The sequence below is a fragment of the Capra hircus genome, chromosome 21 (genome assembly GCF_001704415.2).
Source record: "Capra hircus breed San Clemente chromosome 21, ASM170441v1, whole genome shotgun sequence".
Classification (NCBI taxonomy): Eukaryota; Metazoa; Chordata; class Mammalia; order Artiodactyla; family Bovidae; genus Capra; species Capra hircus.
In genome coordinates, this window is record NC_030828.1 from 61,847,305 (window position 1) to 61,861,219 (window position 13,915).

Sequence of the window (13,915 nt, forward strand, 5' to 3'; positions counted from 1 at the left end):
AAGTTGACTTGATTCCAATCCTGTGTTCTTCGCCTCACATCGGACTACTCCTGTCCACCAAGAGGAAGGGCATTGAATGATGAATGAGGAATAAACTCTGAGTTCAAAGTATTGACATTTAAAAGGGCTGATGAAATGGCACTCCTGGTGATAAAATACGTGAAAGAATGGTGGTGGTGCTCTCCTGGGCTATTCTGGAGAGAACAGTACCTATTCGGCTTAAATGCTCTGTATACGTGCGTGTGTGTGTGACCGTGTGAGCAACTGTATGTGTACGTCTGTGTGCTGACTTTTGTGCATGAGCATGTGTGTGTCCTGTGCATGTGTGTGCACAAGTAGCTTTAGAAAAGTAAGTTGTCACTGGACTCTGTAAAGTCTAAGCCGCATGACAAGAAGCCGTGTTGCTCTACATTTTCTGTAGAGATGACTTCCAACTGAGAAATATGAGTAAGATGTGAAACTACCTGTAGGAAGACTGTTTCCCAACTGAAACCTTAATCTGGGGACTTGTCCTTAGACAGGAAATTCTAGGCAATCAATAGCATTTATTTACCAGACCTTTATTCAGTCAACAAGCATTTAATAAAACTACGACCTACCAGATATTGGTTCACATCAGCATTAACAATCACAAGTTAACGGGAAGATAAGCCAAACTACAATTTAATAGGGGAAAGAACATTACAAAATCATGTAATGGGGTTGATAGACACAAACACGGAAGCTTATGGAAATGTGAGAGTTTTCAAACAAATCTAAAAATTCGTGAAATACTCCTTTCAAGAGTTCTTGTCTGGACTTGGTCTTACAGGATGACTAGAAGTTGTCCAGGGAATATGGAGATATGCCAGGAAGAATGGACTGGAATAGTGGCGATATGGAGACAAAGCACCTTCAGGCAATGGCAGAGATATTTACTGATCACTGAATAACCAGCTGTTCCCCGGCACTGACCATTTGCTAGAGGGAGGGCTTGTTAGAACTATGCTAGGAGAGGGAAATGGCAACCCACTCCAGGGTTCTTGCCTGGAGAATCCCAGGGACCGAGGAGCCTGGTGGGCTGCCATCTATGGGGTTGCACAGAGTTCAACATGACTAACGCGATTTAGCAGCAGCAGTAGCAGGAACACTTCTAACCTATAGGCTGTGAGCAGAAGTGCTGTGTCAGTTTCAGGCTCATGCACTTAAGAGCTATTGTGGAAATCTCAGGTCTTTTACCCCTGTGACTCCTACCATGGGGACAACGTGATAAAATCAAAGCAGCCTGGATCCCTGAGTCACTGTGTGAAGGACAACGCCCCTGGAGGGTCTCCGAACAGGCATTAGAATTTGGGTTCAATCACTGAGATGCTGAGGTTAACTTATTATCATAGTTTAGTAAGCCCTGGGAGCTCAAGAATCTGCCTGCTATACAGGAGATGCAAGAGACAGAAATTCAATCCCTGGGTCAGGAAGATCCCCTGGAGAAGGACATGGCAACCCACTCCAGTATTCTTGCCTGGAGAATTCCGTGGATAGTGGAGCCTGGTATGCTACGGTCCATGCGGTCACAAAGAGTTGGAAATAACTGTAAGATCTACCTTGATTTATAGAGGGGTATCGGGGCTTGAAGAAGTTTGGCACTGACAGAGGATGAAGAACAAAACGGAGGAAGAAGTAGCCTGCAAACTCCTTGTCTGAACTGGGAGCTTCTTGAACTGACTACTTTCCAACTGAGGCTAAATTTTCCTTTTCATTGTTCCTATTGAGAAGGCATGGTATCTGCAGGATTTGATATAGCAATTTGAGTAAAGCTGAGAAAAAGCATTCCTTCCTTCCCCATTTCTCTTCCTTGATTGTTTAACCCTACAAATCACAGTCAAACCAATAGGGTCTTAGTCAACCAAAGTCTCCTTTGTGGGTGCAGAGAGGTATTTTGTTTACTGAACCTTGGGGACCTAGAACTATGCCAGACACAATATTTATTGACTGAGCATCCCAAGACCAACATGACTATCTCATGTAGAAGAGTTTGAAGTTTGTGAGTTTGAAGTTCAAAGACACATGTTCATGTCTCAGCTCCGCCCTTACCAGCAGCTTGACCTTGAGTCATCTGTACTCCAGTCTCTCTGGACCTCAGCGTTCCCTCCCAGTGAATGAGGATTGCATGACCATGCTCTAATTCAAGGACATACTTGCCTTATGGAGATGGAAGGTTTCCCAGCTCTAAAAGAATGTAGAAGCTGCACAGCTTTTATCAATCTTGTTCCCCCCCCTCCGCTTAGACTCCAGTGATTTGGTTGAAAGATAAGGTCCATTACCAGAGACAACTGGAAATGTTGTTTGCAGCTTTGCTTGGGGAGTTGGTAAAGTACTTTGGGCTTCAGAACCACCAAGGCATTAATTATCTTTTACCAAAAGCTTCCTTAGGCAGCAAATTTGCTCAGATTACAGTGAAGAAACACAAGGCCACTGTGTATGTTCCTGATGAGAAAATCTTGAGAAATCCCTGTACAGAAATAGTTCTAGGTGCTCCAAAGTTTCTGAAATCTGGGAAATATTATCTTTTATAACAACAACAAAAAACAAACAAAGAAATCCAAAAAGGGTCTCTGAGATTTTATGCTATATTGTTGTAGCAATGATGAATTTGTCATGACACCTCCCAAATACAGTAATATCTTGTAGGTGTGCAGCAATTTACCTGTATTTTCCATTAATTTCCACCTAGGCTTCCCTGGTGGCTCAGATGGTAAAGAATCTGCCTGCTATGTAGGAGACCTGGGTTCAATCCCTGGGTTAGGAAGATCCCCTGGAGGAAGGCATGGCTACCCACTCCAGTATTCTCGCCTGAGAATCCCAAAGACAGAGGACCCTCATGGGTTACAGCTCATGGTGTCACAAAGAGTTGGACACTATTGAGCTACTAACAAAGTCCATTCATTACAGCCGTGCATGTTTATTGCAGAGTCATCTGGTAAAGATACATGTGATCATGCAGCTATTATCTGAGTGACTGCAATGCACCAGCCTCAGTTCAAAACAAGCTATATTTCTTAATTTTATACTCACAACCAGACTGGGAGGTCAGTGTTATTATAGCCATTTTACAGATTGGGAAACAGAAATACTGAGCGAGTAAGTAACTTCTCCGAGGCTCTGCAGTTGATAAATGTCAAAGCCAGGATTTAAGCCCAGATAATACAGTTCCAGAATTAATGACCAAAAATAGTTTTAATCTTACTGTTATGGACTTACCTGTTTTCTCCAAAATCCATGTATAAAATCCCTAACACCTCATATATCACAATGTGACTATATTTGGAGCCAGAGATAATTCAGGTTAAATGAGGTTGTATGAACGGACCTTAATCCAATATGACTGGTCTTATGAAGAGACTAGGACACACAGAGTGATTCCAGAGTTCAGGCACATAAAGGGGCAACAATGAGAAGGAGCAGCAAGTCGGGGCATCTCCAAGCCAAGGGGAGAGGCTTCCGAAGAAACCAGTCACGAGGAGACCCTGACCTTGGACTCTGCCCTCCATGACGGTGAGAAAATGCATGTCTTCCAGTCTGTGGTATTTTGTTATGGCAGCCCCAGAAAATGAATATATTCCCCAACACGAACTGGCATACACAATGCGATCATTCAGGCCCTCAACAAACATCTACTGGACATCTTGCAAACTGTCTCTGACCATGCTATGTCCTGGGTAGACAAAAATATCTTTTATGAAACTTTTATTCTGAAAGAATTTATTGTCTGTGTTTGCCAGTGCAGGGCCCTGTCCTGATGAAAAGGACCTAAGATGATACGAGAAGATGCATTATAACAGTTTCATTCATTCATTCTTTCATTCATTGTGTATTTATTCATGCATCTTTAGGAAGGAGGCACCAGACTATGGAAATAAGAGCTGGGAATGTGCCCTGATCCCCACGCTGCAGGTACACCCCAGATGGGTGCCCGTCAGAGCCTTGGTCCTGGAGTCGGTCTTCAGAGGTTGAAATCTCAGCGAAACCATCTTTAGGCTGTGTGACTACACACAGGGCTCTTAAACTCTCTGGCTCTGTTTTAAAACTGTCAGGAAGGTGTCACAGAATCTCTACCAGGAAATTCTGCTGTAAAGAGTTTGCAGAACTGTGTGTGTAGACGGTAGACACTCCCTTCCACTCACACAGTAATGTGTGTGTGTGTGCACGCGTGTGTGCATGTGCGTGTGTGTGCGTATGTGTGTGTGTATACGTGCTCAGTTGTGTCTGACTCTTTGTGCCCCCCATGGACTGCAGGCCACCAGGCTCCTCTGTCCATGGGTTTCTCCAGGCAAGAATACTGGGGTGGGTTGCCCTTTTCTCCTTCAGGGGATCTTCCTGACCCAGGGATCAAACCTGTGTCTCTTGCATCTCCTGCACCAGCAGGGGGATTCTTTACCACTAGCGCAGCCTGGGAAGCCCCACAGAGTATGATCAGTTACATTTAAGCCCCCAAAGGCAGCACCACCAATGCTGTTAGGATGCATTTTTAATGTTTCCAGAAAAGAGTCTCACAGCCACGAGGTTGTACTGGTTACCAGATGAGCAAAAAGACCCTGTGAGAAGACCTAGTTCACAGAATAGTGGCCCAACATTCCAACTTCTCTGAGCTAAAATTTTCTCATTTGAAAAATAGGTATTATATTATTTTCCTCCTGTGTACATATGTTGTGAGAGTTTGGGCACGTGCTATTACTAAGCTTCTGTTTTGCACATGAAGAAACTGGGGCCAGAGTGTCCAAGAAGGAGGCCAAGGTTGCACAGCTGCTAAATGGCAGACCGCTCGTCTTTTGACTCCAGCATCTATGCCGGTGACGTCAGGTGGGACAGGAGGAATAAAGCACAGTCCCTTATGTGACAACCAGGCAAGGGGCATCTCAGGGCGCCCTGAGGAGGGGTGGGGGGTGGTAAGGAGGGCCAGCATGTGATGTCACGATTGTGCTTTTAACATCTAGAGGATGAGCTCTGAGGACCCCCCAGGACACAGATTTAATCAGCCTTCCTTTTTTGGGGGGACTTCCCTTCCTTTTTTGAGGTTCCCTCATCAGGGACCACTGAGCCCCTTCTAAAAAAAGATTGGCCTGCCAATGCAGGAGACACAGGTGATTCAAGTTCGATCCCTGTGTTGGGAAGTTCTCCTGTAGAAGGAAATAGCAACCCACTCCAGTATTCTTGCCTGGGAAATTCCAGGGACAGAGGAGCCTGGTGGGCTGCCATCCATGGGGTTTGCAAAAGAGTCGGACATAACTTAGTGAGTGAACACGGACATGTGCTCTTTTCTGAGAGCCTCCTCCCCTTCTCCCACCAGGTAGGATTTGCTGGTGGAACCCAGGAATTAGCTCCTTTCATGTGTCACATGGAAATTAACAAAAGTTTCTAAAATCCACTTTAACGTAGCTTGGTATCATGGTGGCCATTCTCGAGGATTTTCTTTTTTAGCCCCAGAATAGTGTCTTAGAACATCTTATTCTCATTTCCCAGTTAACAGATTTTGCTTGGTTTTGTTTTTTGCACACTAGCCGAGAAGCAATAGAACCTTGACTCCCTGCCTCTGGGGCTGGACTGTGGACCTGGACTCATGGCCTCGGGGAGAAGTGGGCTTTGGGGGAAGTCTTCCCGCTGCTCTGTTGCCTCAGTCATCTGTGCCTGTTTGTTTTTGGTTGAGGGATAAGGGCCCTGAGACACTGATAAGTGTAGAGCTTCACGTTCTCATTAAAGTAGCCCTGACTCCAGGCTCATTAAAGCCATCATGTTGGCAAAGACTCACTCAGGATATGAGATGTTGCTTCCGACTCCACTGCTGGTGGAGAGAAATGAGCATGATCTGTATAACTTATTGAGGGATTTGTTATTTTGGATTCCAACTGGTCCCATCTGTCTGGCCTGGCCTGTTTCTTTCCTGGGGCCTGAGCTGACCCGCGCTCATCCACTCTCTTGAGCTGCTGTGAGATTTGATGCTATGCCCTGGCATCCACGTTTCTCTAGAAACCCAAGATGTTCTTAAGACTTGGCTCCAACTTGGCTCTGCCCTTCTGTATTGGGCTGAAGAAAGTGAAAGTGTTACTCACTCAGCCTTGTCCAACTCTTTGCGACCCCCATGAGCTGTAGCCCACCAGGCTCCTCTGTCCATGGGATTCTCCAGGCAAGAATAACAGAATGGATTCTCATTCCTTCTCCAGGAGATCGTCCGGACTCAAAAATCGAACCCAGGTCTCCTGCTTTGCAGGTGGATTCTTTACCTTCTGAGCCATCAGGAAAGAGTGTCCTCCAAAAATTCACGTCCACCTGGAAACTCAGAGTGTGACCTCATTCCTTCTCCAGGAGATCATCTGGACTCAAAAATCGAACCCAGGTCTCCTGCTTTGCAGGTGGATTCTTGACCTTCTGAGCCATCAGAAAAGAGTGTCCTCCAAAAATTCATGTCCACCTGGAAACTCAGAGTGCAGCCTTATTTGGGAGCGTATCTTTTTATGGCTGTGCTTGGTCTTCCTTGCAGTGCACAGGCTTCTCTTGTTGCAGAACACGGGCTCTAGAGCGCCTGGGCTCAATAGCTGGCTGCTCCAGGCTCAGTTGCCCTGCAGTGTGTGGGATCTTATTTCCCTGATCAACGATTGAAGCATTGTCCCCCACATTAGAAGGTGGATTTTTTAACCACTGGACTACCAGGGAAGTCCCAGGGGAATAGATTTTTAAGGAATAATCAAATGAACGTAAGGTCATCCTCATTCTGAATAAGGTCGCTCTGGGCTCTAGTCCAGTGACTGGTGTCCTTATTATAAGATGAAGGAAATTTGGACACAGAGCCAGGCAGAGAGCAAAGATGAAGGGAAGCCAGCCCCAGGGAGCCCCCGTGGAGATATAGCCAGAAGCTGGAGCGATGTGTCTACACCGCAAGGGCACCAGGGATTGACAGCAAACCACCAGGCACTGGGAGAAAGATATGGGACAGATTCTCCCTGGAGGCCCCCAGAAAGAGCCCAATTCTGCCAGCATCTTGATTTCAGGCTTCCGGCCTCCAGAACCATGAGAAAACCAATTGCTATTGTTTTAAGCCACCCCATTTGAGGCAGTCTGTTCCTGCCCTCCTAGGAAACCAAGGTGCTTTCTCATCAACTAATAGTGATTCCTTGCATCTCTGTCCTCACTCCTGCCCAAGGTTTTCCAAGATCAGAGCCTTGGCTGCCCATTCCAGACCTGCCCTGCCTAGGAGTCCGCTCAGGGTAAGGACCCGGCTCTAACGCCCAGAACAACTCTTCTGCAGCCTCAGTCCTGACCACTCATTCCCTCTGGGTCTGTGTGTCTCTTTGGCTTTTGAACTTGGGATCCAGCCTCCCTTGTCTTGCCACCGATCTTCAGTAGACACTCTAGAGCTCGCAGGATATGCCAAGCTTGGGTGAGGCTCAGAGGAGGTAGAGCTGGCCTCTGAGGTTTGTGTGCCCCTGCTTTCCCATCTGCTGGTCTCTTCTGTCAGGAGTCAGGCTCTCCAGGTTGACCATGCAGCCCTGGGTGGGTCTGTTAGAGCTCAGGAGTTTGGAAGGGTTGTAATGTCATGGGAGGGTTCTGGGTGGTGAAAATCACTCCTCATTCAGAGATGTTGTTGCTGTTCAGTTACCATGTCTTGTCTGACTCTTCATGACCCCATGGACGGTAGGATGCCAGTTCCAGTTCATATATATATATATACACATACACATTTATTCGGAGAAGGCAATGGCACCCCACTCCAGTACTCTTGCCTGGAAAATCCCATGAATGGAGGAGCCTGGTAGGCTGCAGTCCACGGGGTCGCGAAGAGTCAGACACGACTGAGTGACTTCACTCTCACTTTTCACTTTCATGCATTGGAGAAGGAAATGGCAACCCACTCCAGTGATCTTGCCTGGAGAATCCCAGGGACGGTGGAGCCTGGTAGGCTGCCGTCTATGGGGTTGCGCAGAGTCGGACACGACTGAAGCGACTTAGCAGCAGCCTACACATTTATTTATATAAATATAAATAACTTATACATTAATAATACAATAATAAATATATATAAATTTATTTATATATGCAATATGTATGTGTATATATTTGTTGTTCAATCAATCAGTCATGTCTGACTTTGCAACCCCATGGACTGCAGCATGCCAGGCTTCCCTGTCCTTCACCATCTCCCAGAGCTTGCTCAAACTCATGTCCATCAAGTCAGTGATGCCATCCAACCATCTCATCCTCTGTTGTTGCTATATTATATATATAATAAATAATACACAAATATAATTAGTATAATAACATAGAATAACAAAAAATAGATAAAGAGAATTAGTATAATGATGAACAAATAAACAAAATAGAAATAGTGAATAGAATTTTCTTTCATCTTACGACACAAATGGAGGCCCTTGAGGGGCTCAAGTATCCTCAAAAATCAGAGAAGGAGCTGGGGAAGCTGTTAGAGAGTTCAGATAAATGGCTGGATGCATGAGTGGAGGAGGTCGGAGGCAGGGTTTGGAGGCAGAGCCAGCTGGAGATGAGGAAGGTCTTCTTCCAGGAGGGCAAGGCTGTGTCTGGAAGAAGCGGGGACAGGAGGCTCAGGCCAGCGAAGGGGGATGACAGTGGCAGGAGGCTGGAGCCTGGAGTAGGACTTGAGTGACAGGGGGATCTTGGGGATAGGAAGGCTGTGAGGGGGGCAGAGATGGAGATCTAGGCGAGAGGGAGTGTGGGTGGGTGGTTCCAGGCACGCGGTAGGAGGTGGGGTCGGGAGGGGCACACGCTGGAGATAGACCTTGGGGCAGGAAGGCTCTGCTTCCAGTAGCACAAGGCTCTTCCAGAAGCCAAGGTATCAACCCCTTCTCACAATTGTAGCCCATGAGGATGGAGAAGCTCTTGGTCTACTGTGAGGTGTTGGATGAAGGATCCAAGATGCAAGTGCAGGGTTTGAGATAAATGACGCTTTGGGAGCCTCCGAAAACCCCGCAGAAGCCAGCATCAGGGTTGTCTTTAGACTTGATTTCTGGAGCCTTTATTTTGGACCCTGAAATCATCTTGGATCCACAGCAGGAACCAACGAGGGAAGTGAGAGTCATGTGGGTAGAGTCTGGTGCAGGGCAGGGACATGGGTCACCCAATCCAGCTTCCAAGATGCCTTCTTAAGAATCCATCTCTGTTAACTTCTCTCTTGCTACCCGCAGAGATTGGAAAGGGACTGAGAAAGTGGCTACTCTCTGCTCCCCCAGCTCCAAGGTCTCGGTGACTTCTCACGGAAACACGAGAAGGAATCATGGTTGCCCCATTTGAAAAGGCATCTAGACGGTGTCTTAAACCATACGGTATAATGGAAGAGCAGGACCCAAAATAAACAGTACTAAGTGGTGGAGGAAATAAGACTCATAAACTCCTTTGTCTTGTCCAAGGTGATAAGACTATTAAAAATATATCTCTTTAAGCCTCCCAGAGTTTAAGATCAGCTCCAAAGGAGAGGCTGTGGCAGGATATTAAAAGTTTAATGAGGTGCAGTTTCAGAGGTGTTAACATTTAACAAACAGAAACAGCAGTAGCCGAAAACTTATAATCTGAAACAGACGATCAATTATGGACATGAAAGTCGCTCGCCTGGAGCACAATTCTGGGCTACAGGGATGGCCTGGGATAGAGAAATCAGAGGTGGATTCTAGATTAGCATATTAGCACTTAGCCTGGGCTTCCTTGCCCTCAGGCCAGATGACCACACGTGCATTGTGGTTTTGTGGCCAGATGAGAGACTGAGTGGAGGTGGGTACTGGGGCCATGATGAGTCAGACGACCGTGACTCACGGTTGTCGTGGTGCAGACACTGTCAAGATTTTACTTCCTTGACGTATTTCTAACACTTGGAAGGTGCAGGGGGGCCGTGTCCTGCATTGCACCAGTGGCTCTTGCCACTATGCTCATAAAACTTTCTGCACTAATGTGACATTTGCCAAACTTTTAACATCTGTTTGAACAGCTCAGAGGGAAGCAAATCTGACTCAGATCCTTCTGATGAAATAACCCATTTGTTAAGGGTGTTTCAGTGGCATTTCTGGAATGTGTCCAGGTGGCTGATTTCTAAAGGAGGAGAGAGAAGCAAAGCGGCATTGTCAGAAATTTAAAAGAGGCCCCTAGAGAACTGAGAGAGGGGCCCAAAGAGCTCACCTTCCCAGCCAGCTTTCTGGATTCTTCTGTGACCGAAGTTGCCTGCTAGTCACATGTGGCTGTCACCTCTGACTGCTCTTGGATTGTTAAGGATTCTTTAATGTGTGTATTGTTCCCAAGTACGATTTCGGGTCTGGGAGGCAGGCTGCAGCTCCAGCATAGTGAATGATTTTTATGCATTTCCTTCACTCATGATTTCACTCATTCAATCATGCTTTCATTCACCTGTTATTTCAGTTGTGAGAAACGCAGACTGTGGCATTATCCAAAGGATGGCCTGGGCTTAAATTCTGCCCCTCTCTCATCATACAGCTTAGCAATTCTCTGCATCTCTTTCCACATCAGCAAAATAATACTGATGTTAGTTGCTACTTTGAATTGTTTTTGTGAGAATGGAATAAGGCAAAACAATTCATATAATTCCTCAACCAAAGAGATGGTGCATACCAGAGAAAGTGTTAGTTGCTTGGTCACGTCTGACCCTTTGCGACCCCATGGTCTTTAGCCCACCAAGCTCCTCTGTCCGTGGGATTCTCCAGGCAAGAATACTGGAGTGGGTTGCCATTTCCTTCTCCAGGAGATCTTCCTGACTCTGGGGTTGAACTTGTGGCTCCTACATTGAAGGTGGATTCTTTACTGTCTGAACTGCCAGGGAAGCCTCTATAAATAAATATTAACTGTCATATTATAACATATAATCAGGCACACTTCAATGTCCAAATATCTTATTCTATGCTAGAAGCTAAAACACAGGCAAAGTGGCTTTGTCCCTTAAGAAGTACAAGTTCTAGTGAGATAAACTAGTTTACAAAGAAAGAGTGATCCATTGTGTGTTAGGTATTGTTGCAATGTGGTTTTCTATTGTCAGATACTTTTCTACGTGTTTCATATGCAGTCACTCATTTAATCCTCACAAAAATCTAGGAGGTCGGCACTTTTTGAGCAATCTCCATTTAACAGAAAAATCAATGAATCTATGCAACTGTCATCAATTTGGTTTGTTTGAATCCATAATAATGGCTGATGTTTGAGAAACCCTTTATAATTTTTAGTTTCTTCCCATTATTATCCATCGAATCCCACCAGAACTTTCCACTAGGGGGATGGCTGTTATTTTCAAATGTGCTTTAAAGAGTGAGCCATGAGGAGTAGAGGAGACAGGTTTAAGGTTACTGAGGCTGGTAGGGGTTTGCTTCTAAGTTTGAGGATCTTTCTAAGTCCTCAACTAACACTCTAGGATTTCTCTGGAGAGACAGGACAACGCCTCCTCGCAAATGTGTGCTGTGTGTGTGCTAAGTTGCTTCAGTTGTGTCCCAACTCTTTGTGACCCCGTGGCCACAAAGACTCATGTGACTCTTTGTAACCTGTCAGTTCCTCTGTCTATGGGATTTTCCAGGAAAGATTACTGGAGTGGGTTGCCATGCCCTCCTCCAGGGGATCTTCCCCACCCAGGGATCGAACCCACACCTCTTATGTCTCCTGATTGGCAGGCAGGTTCTTTACCATTAATGGCACCTGGAAAGCCCATGCCTTCTTGGGCTCAGGACATTCATACTTGACTTTGGGCAGGGGAACGCACATTGTTTTGATTTCTTTCGGCTCCTGCATCCCACTGCATTCTTCCCCTGTGGATTTTTACGACCCTCTTTTTATCTCCATCAGGACTTCTGCTTTTTCTGCCGGGATCCCACTGCATGCTCCGATTGTTTCTGATCAGTTTTTCCAGATAGGTTCGTTTGCATTTTTTCCAAGCTGTGTCTTATTTTTAACTCATCATCACAGCTTCGATGAGTTCCTTGCCTGATGCCTCTTGCTTTGATCCTGGTCCCAGGCCATTATGATTTAGGAGATCTTTGGCAAACTTCATTAACCTGCTCTCAGTTCGAGAATGACGTTGCAGAATCAGACCAGGCCCTTCCTACCCTATACTCTGTAGACTAAGCCCCGGGACAATCAGGCATCAATTTTGTTACATTGGGGCTGTTTCTCACCCTGAATTATTGCCAGGCAACTGTGTTCATCTGTGCTACTTTGGTGAGGGGAAATTTCAAGAGATGGAAGTTCATGTGTGTTTCTGGCACCAAACGCAGATATCAACCCTGCTTGCTTCATCTGGTTTTATAAACCTATTCAAAAGGAAAAAAAAATTTCTCCCCCAGAGCACATGTTATTATTTATAGGTTCAGACATACTATTATTTTATGCTATGATTCTGACTCTTTCAAATGCTTCCTGTATTCTTTGTTCTGTTGTTTCTCTTATTAGAAACTGCCCTTTGATTTACTGCCTGGGATTGTTTCTTCTTTTCTTGAACATTTACTAGCTGTCAGGCATCTGGTGTAAAGCCCTGTGCCTTTAAGGGCAGACACAAGGGCTAGGCTCATGACAAAACAACCCCACCATAAAGAACGTGGGCCAAGCAACTTTGTCTTGTCTGACCATATGGGCTTAGCTGTTACCAGTGCCAGGCTGTAGTCAAGTACCTACTTACAGAATCGTACTTTGAGAAACAACCTAGCAGGCAGCACCTCATAATCTTCCCGTTTAACCCAGACTAAAGAAATTATAAAATCAAGCGGGACTATATCAAACTAGAAATCTTCTGCAGAGGAAAAATAAAAAGATCAGCAAGATGAAAGGTAACCTATGGAATGAGAAAAAATATTTACAAGTCATATATTTATGAAGAGGTTAGTATTCAAAATATAAAAAGAACTTGTATCATTCAATAGCAAAGAAACAGTAAAATAAACAATCTGGTTTTAAAAATGGGCAGAAGACCTGAAGAGACATTTTTCGAAAGAAGATACAGATGGCCAGTAGGTACATGAAAAGACGCTCACCAGCACTGATGCGCAGTGCAAACCCAACTAACTGTTGGGTTAGTGCAAACCCAAACCACAATGAGACATCACCTCACACCTGTTAGAACGGCATCAAAAACTCAAGAAATGACAAGGCTTGGTAAGGACGTGGAGAAAATTTGTTGTTGGTGGGAATGTAAATTTGTACAACCACTGTGGAAAAAAAGTGTGGGATTTCCTCAAAAAATTAAGAATAGAACTACCATGGTGCTAAGTCGCTTCAGTCGTGTCCGACTCTGTGTGACCCCAGAGACGGCAGCCCACCAGGCTCCCTCGTCCCTGGGGTTCTCCAAGCAAGAACACTGGAGTGGGTTGCCATGTCCTTCTCCAATGCAGGAAAGTGAAAGTGAAGTCGCTCAGTCGTGTCCGACCCTCAGCGACCCCATGGACTGCAGCCTTCCGGGCTCCTCTGTCCATGGGATTTTGCAGGCAAGAGTACTGGAGTGGGGTGCCATTGCCTTCTCCGAGAACTACCATAAGATCCAGCAATTCCACTTCTGGAACTATATCTAAAAAATAACATCAGTATCCTAATGAGATATTTTCACACCTGTGGTCATTGCAGCAGTATTCACAATAAAATATGCAGAAATGGAAAAAAACTCACTGTCTGTCAAAGGACAAATGGATAAAAAGTTGTACACACACACAGAGGAATATCATTCAGAAGGAAATCCTGCTATTTGCGACAAGATGGATGAACCTTAATGATATCATGCTAAGTGAAACGGGTCAGATAGAGAATGACAAATGCCACATGCTCTCACTTAAACACATAATCTAAAAATCTAGAACTTGCAGAAACAGAGTAGTAAACTTCCATTTATAAGATGAGGAAGTTCTGAGGATCTAATAATGTTCAACATGATGATTACAATTAATAA